Here is a 6,979-nt window from a genome sequence, read left to right as displayed (position 1 = left end):
CACTAACATCTTAGGCCATCAGGAGTTAGTTTAGAGTCCTTGGGACTGGAAAATATTTCCCAAATTCTGGCACATCGAGCCAAAGTTGCTCAAAATCACGATGCGCGTAAGGCGGTCTCGGCTACTCTTTCAGTCTTAAAATTAAGGGGGGCTATATTTCGAACCAGAAGCTCGAGACCGGGCGTGCGCTAATTTTACCTGTGTCCATTTCACTAACATCTTAGGCCATCAGGAGTTAGTTTAGAGTCCTTGGGACTGGAAAATATTTCCCAAATTCTGGCACATCGAGCCAAAGTTGCTCAAAATCACGATGCGCGTAAGGCGGTCTCGGCTACTCTTCCAGTCTTAAAATGAAGTGGGGCTATATTTCGGCCGAGAAGCTCAGCACCTAGCGTGCGCTCCTTTTTGCCTGTGTACATATCACTGAAAACTAAGTTCATCAGGAGTTAGCATAGAGTCCCCGGGACTGGAAAATATTCCCCAAATTCCGGCAAATCGAGCCAAAGATGCTCAAAATCACGATGCGCGTAGGCGGTCCCGGTTACTCTGTTATTCTTAAAATGAACTGGAGCAATATTTCCGTCCAGAAACTCGAAAGTGAGCGTTCAAAAAGTTTTGCTGTGTCCATTTCACTCCAGAGCAAGGCCATCAGGAGTTACTTTAGAGTCCGCGGGACTGGAATATATCCCCCAAGTTCCAAGAAATCGAGCCGAAGTTGGTCAAAATTACGATGCGCGTAAGGCGGTCTCGGCTACTCTTTCACTCTTAAAGTGAAGTGGGGGACTCTAAGCTAACTCCGGATGGCCTTGGTTTGCACTGAAATGCGCACAGCATAACTTTTTGAACGCCCACTTTGGAGCTTCTGGGCCGAAATATAGCCCTACTTCACTTTAAAACTGAAAGAGTAGCCGAGGTCGCCTTACGCGCATCGTGATTTCGACCATTTTCGGATCGATTTCTCGGAACTTGGGCGATATTTCCCAGTCCCGGGGACTCTAAACTAACTCCTGATCGCCTTGCTTTGCATTGAAATGGACAGAGCAAAACTTTTTGAACGCTCACTTTCGAGCTTGTGGGCCGAAATATAGCCACACTTTACTTTAAGACTAAAACAGTAGCCCAGACCGCATTTCGCGCATGGTGATTTTGATCAACTTCGGCTCGCTTTCCCGGAACTTGGGAGATATTTTCCAGTCCCGGGGACCCTAAACTAACTTTGATAGCTTTGGTTTGCAGTGAAATGGACACAGCAAAACTTTTTGAACGCTCACTTTCGAGCTTCTGGACAGAAATATAGCCCGACTTTACTTTAAGACTGAAAGGGTAGCCGAGACCGCCTTACGCGAATCGCTATTTTGACCAACTTCGTCTCGACTTCGCGGAACTTGGGGGATATTTTCCAGTTCCGGGGACTGTAAACTACTTCCTGAAGGCCTTGCTTTGCAGTGAAATGGGCACAGCATAACTTTTTGAACGCTCACTTTCGAGCTTCTGGGCCGAAATATACACCCACGTCACTTTAAGACTAAAAGAGTAGCCGAGACTTCTTTACGCGCATCGTGATTTTGACAAACTACGGCTCGATTTCCCGGGACTTGGGGGATATTTTAATGTCCCGGATACTGTAAACAATCTGCTGATGTGGCTTGGTTTGCGGTGAAATGGACACTGCAAAACTTTTTGAACTTTCACTTTCTAAGTTCTGGGCCGAAATATAGCCTGAGTTCACTTTAAGATTGAAAGAGTAGCCGAGACCGCCTTACGCGGATCGTGATTTTGACAAAATTCGGCTCGATTTCCCCGAACTTGGGCGATATTTTCCAGTCCCGAGGAGTCTCAACTAACTCCTGCTTGTCTTGGTTTGCAGTTAAATGGACACAGCGAAAGTTTTTGAACGCTCACTCTCGAGCTTCTGGGCCGAAATAGAGCCCCATTTTACTTTAAGACTGAAAGAGTAGGCGAGACCGTCTTGAGCGAATCGTGATTTTGAACAATTTCGCGTTTATTTCCCGAAACTTGGGGGATATATTCTAGTCAAAGGGACTCTAAAGTAACTCCTGATGGCCTTGGTTTTCAGTGAAATGGACAGAGCACAACTTTGGAGCTTCTGGGCAGAAATATAGCCCCACTTTACTTTAAGACTGAAAGAGTATATGAGACCGCCTTACGCGCATCGTGATTTTGACGAACTTCGAATGGATTTCCCGGAACTTGGGGGATATTTTCCAGTCCCGAGGACTCTTAAGTAACCCCTGATGGCCTTGGTTTGCATTGAAATGGATACAGCAAAACTTTTTGAAGGCTCACTTTTGAGCTTCTGGGCCGAAATATAGCCCCACTTCACTTTAAGACTGAAAGAGTAGGCGAGACCGTCTTACGCGCATCGTGATTTTGACCAACGTCTTGTCGATTTTCCGGAACTTGGGGAATACATTCCACTCCCGGGGACTCTAAACTAACTCCTGATAGCCCTTGTTTGCAGTGAAATAGACACAGTAATTTTTTTTGAGCTTTGAGCTTGTGGGCCGAAATAGAGCCCCACTTCACTTTAACACTGAAGGAGTAGCCGACACCGCCTTAAGCGCACCGTGATTTTGACCAACTTCGGCTCGATTTGCCGGAACTTGGGGGATATTTTCCAGTCCCGGGGACTCTAAACTAACTCCTGATTGTCTTGGTTTTCAGTGAAATGGACACAGTGAAACTTTTTGAACGCTCACTCTCGAGCTTCTGGAGCGACATATAGCCCCACTTGACTTTAAGACTGAAAGAGTAGCCGAGACCGTCTTGCACAAATCGTGATTTTGACCAACTTCGGGTAGGTTTCCCGGAACTTGGGGGATATATTCCATTTCCGCGGGCTCTAAACTAACTCCTGATGGCCTTGGTTTTTAGTGAAATGGACAAAGGAAAGCTTTTTGAACACTCTCTTTGCAGCTTCTGGGCCGAAATAGAATCCCACTTCACTTTCAGACTGAAATAGTAGCCGAGACCGCCTCACGCGCATCGTGAGTTAGACCAAGTTCAGCTCGATTTCACGCAACTTTTGGGATATTTTCCAGTCCGGGGGACTCTAAACTAACTCCGGATGGCCTTGGTTTGCACTGAAATGCGCAGAGCATAACTTTTTGAACGCCCACTTTGGAGCTTGTGGGCCGAAATATAGCCCCACTTGACTTTAAGACTGAAATAGTAGCCGAGACGGCCTTACGAGCATCGTGATTTTGACCAAATTCAGCTGGATTTTCCGGAACTTGGGGGATATTTTCCAGTCCGGGGGACTTTAAACTAACTCCTGATGGCCTTGGTTTCCAGTTAAATGCAAAAAGCGTAACTTTTTAAAGGGTCACTTTCGAGCTTCTGGGCCGAAATATAGCCCCACTTTACTTTAAGACTGAAAGAGTAGCCGAGACCGCCTTACGCGCATCGTGATTTTGACCAACTTCCGTTCGATTTCCCGGAACTTCGGGGATAAATTCCAGTCCCGGGGACTCTAAACTAACTGCTGATGGTCTTGGTTTGCAGTGAAATGGACACAGCACATTTTTTTGAACGCTCACTTTCCAGCTTCTCGGCCGAAATATAGCCCTACTTCACTTTAAAACTGAAAGAGTAGCCGAGACCGCCTTACGCGCATCGTAATTTTGACCAACTTCGGCTCGATTTCCCGCAAGTTAGCCAATATTTTTAATTCCCGCGGAAGCTAAACTAACTTCCGATGGCCTTAGTTTGAAGTTAAATAAACACAGAAAAACTTTTTGAACGCTCACTTTCGAGCTTATGGGTCGAAATATAGCCCCACTTAACTTTAAGACTGAAAGAGTAGCCGAGACCGCCTTACGCGCATCGTGATTTTGGGATACTTCGGCTCGATTTCCCGCAAATAGGGGGATATTTTCCAGTCCCGGGGACTCTAAACTAACCTCTGATGGCCTTTGTTTCCAGTGAAATGGACACAGCACATTTTTTTGAACGCTCACTTTCGAGCTTCTCGGCCGAAATATAGCCCTACTTCACTTTAAAACTGAAAGAGTAGCCGAGACCGCCTTACGCGCATCGTAATTTTGACCAACTTCGGCTCGATTTCCCGCAAGTTGGCCAATATTTTTAATTCCCGCGGAAGCTAAACTAACTTCCGATGGCTTTAGTTTGAAGTTAAATGAACACAGAAAAACTTTTTGAACGCTCACTTTCGAGCTTATGGGTCGAAATATAGCCCCACTTAACTTTAAGACTGAAAGAGTAGCCGAGACCGCCTTACGCGCATCCTGATTTTGGGATACTTCGGCTCGATTTCCCGCAAATAGGGGGATATTTTCCAGTCCCGGGGACTCTAAACTAACCTCTGATGGCCTTTGTTTCCAGTGAAATGGACACAGGAACACTTTTTGAACGCGCACTTTCGAGCTTGCTGCCCAAAATATAGCCCTACTCCTTTTTAAGACTGAAAGAGTAGGCGGGAGCGCCTTACGCGCATTGTGATTTTGAGGATCTTCGGCTCGATCTGGCGAAACTTGGGAGATATTTTCCAGTCCCAAAGTCTCTAAACTCACTCCTGATTGTCTAAGATGTGAGTGAAATAGAGACAAAAAGTTTTGAAGCCTTACTTTCGAGCTTCTGGAGTTAAATCTAAGCCCACTTTACCTTAAGACTGAAAGAGTAGCCGAGACCCCCTTAAGCGCATCGTCATTTTGACTAACTTCGGCTCGATTTCCCGGAACTTGGGGGATATTTGCAGTCCCGCGGACTCTAAAGTAACTCCTGATGGCCTTGCTCTGGAGTGAAATGGACACAGCACAACTTTTTAAACGCTCACGTTCGAGCTTCTGGGCGGAAATATTGCCCCAGTTCACTTTAAGAATGAAAGAGTAACCGAGACCGCCTTACGCGCATCGTGATTTTGACCAACTTTGGCTCGATTTCCCGAGAAATGGGGGATACTTTCCGGTACCGGGGACTCTAAACTAACTCCTGATTGCCTTGGTTTGCAGTGCTATGGACACAGCAAAACTTTTTGAACGCTCACTTTTGAGCTTCTGGGCCGAAGCATAGCCCTACTTCACTTTAAGACTGAAAGACTAGCCGAGACCGCCTTACGCGCATTGTGATTTTGGGCTACTTCGGCTCGATTTCCCGCAACTTGGGAGATAATTCCCAGTCCCGGCCACTCTAAACTAATTCCTGATGGCCTCGGTTTTCAGTGAAATGGACACAGCCAAACTTTTTGAACGTTCACTTTCGAGCTTCTAGGCCGAAATATAGCCCCACTTCACTTTAAGACTTAAAGAGTAGCCGGGACCGCCTTACGTGCATGGTAATTTTGTCGAACTTCGGCTTGATTTCCTGGGACTTGGGGGATATTTTGCAGTCCTGGAAGCTCTAAACTAACTCCTGAATACCTTGGTTTTTAGTGAAATGGACACAGGTAAAAGGGGCGCACGCTAGGTTTCCAGGTTGTAGGCCGAAATATAGCCCCACTTTATTTTAAGACTGAAAGTGTACACGAAACCGCCTTAAGCGCATCCAAATTTTTAGCCACTATGGCTCGATCTTCCAAAACTTGGGGGATATTTTCCAGTACCGGGGACTCTGCCCTAGCCTTGATGGCCTTAGTTCTCAGCAAAATGGTCACAGGTAACAGGAGCGCACGCTCGGTGTCGACCTTCTAGGCCGAAATGTAGCCCCAGATCATTTTAAGACTGAAAGAGGAAACGAAACTGCCGTACGCTTATCGTAATTTTAAGAAAGTATGGCTCAATTTGCCGAAACTTGGAGGAGAGCTTCCAGTCTCGAGGAATCTAGACTATCTCCTAATGGACTTAGTTCTCAGTGAAATGGACACAGGTAACAGGACAGCACGCTCGGTATCGAGCTTGTAGAACCGAAATATAGCCCCAATTTATTTTCGGAGGAAACGAGTAGCCGAGACTGCCTTACGCGCATCGTGATTTTGAGCATCTTTGGCTCGATTTGCCAGAATTCGGGCAATATTTTCCAGTCCCGAGGACTCTATGCTAACTCCTGATGAACTTAGTTTTCAGTGATATGTACACAGGCAAAAGGAGCGCACGCTCGGTGTTGAGCTTCTCGGCCGAAATATAGCCCCACTTCATTTTAAGACTGAAAGAGTAGCCGAGACCGCCTTACGCGCATCGTGATTTTGAGCAACTTTGGCTCGATCTGCCAGAATTTGGGAAATATTTTCCAGTCCCAAGGACTCTAAACTAACTCCTGATGGCCTAAGATGTCAGTGAAATGGACACAGGTAAAATTAGCGCACGCCCGGTCTCGAGCTTCTAGGTCGAAATATAGCCCCCCTTAATTTTAAGACTGAAAGAGTAGCGGAGACCGGCTTACGCGCATCGTGATTTTGGGCCACTTTTGCTCGATTTCCCGGAAGTTGGCGAATAATTTAAAGTCCCGGGGACGCTAAACTAACTCCCGATGAGCTTGGTTTGCAGTTTAATGAACACAGCAAAACATTCTGAACGCTCACCTTCGAGCTTCAGGGCCCAAATATAGCCCTACTTAAATTTAAGACTAAAAGAATAGCCGAGAGCCCGTTACGTGCATCGTAATTTTCATCAACTTCGGCGCCATTTCCTGGAACTTGGAGAATATTTTCCAGTACCGGGGACTCTAAACTAGCTCCTGATGGCCTTGGTTTGCAGTGAAATGGACACAGCAAAACTTTTTGAACGCTCACCTTCGAGATGGTGGGCCTAAATATAGCCACACTTCACTTTAAGACTGAAACAGTAGCCGAGACCGCGTTACGCGCATCGTGATTTTGATCAACTTCTGCTCACTTTCCTGGAACTTGGGAAATATTTTCCAGTCCCGGGGACTCTAAACTAACTCCTGATGGCCATGGTTTGCAGTGAAATTCACACAGCACAAGTTTTTAAACGCACACTTTCGAGCTTCTAGGCCGAAATATAGTCCCACATCACTTACGACTTAAAGAGTAGCCGAGACC

Source organism: Orbicella faveolata, unplaced genomic scaffold (genome assembly GCF_042242905.1).
Source record: "Orbicella faveolata isolate gen_17 unplaced genomic scaffold, um_ofav_v1 contig_48, whole genome shotgun sequence".
NCBI classification, from domain to species: domain Eukaryota; kingdom Metazoa; phylum Cnidaria; class Anthozoa; order Scleractinia; family Merulinidae; genus Orbicella; species Orbicella faveolata.
This window is presented reverse-complemented; position numbering follows the sequence as displayed.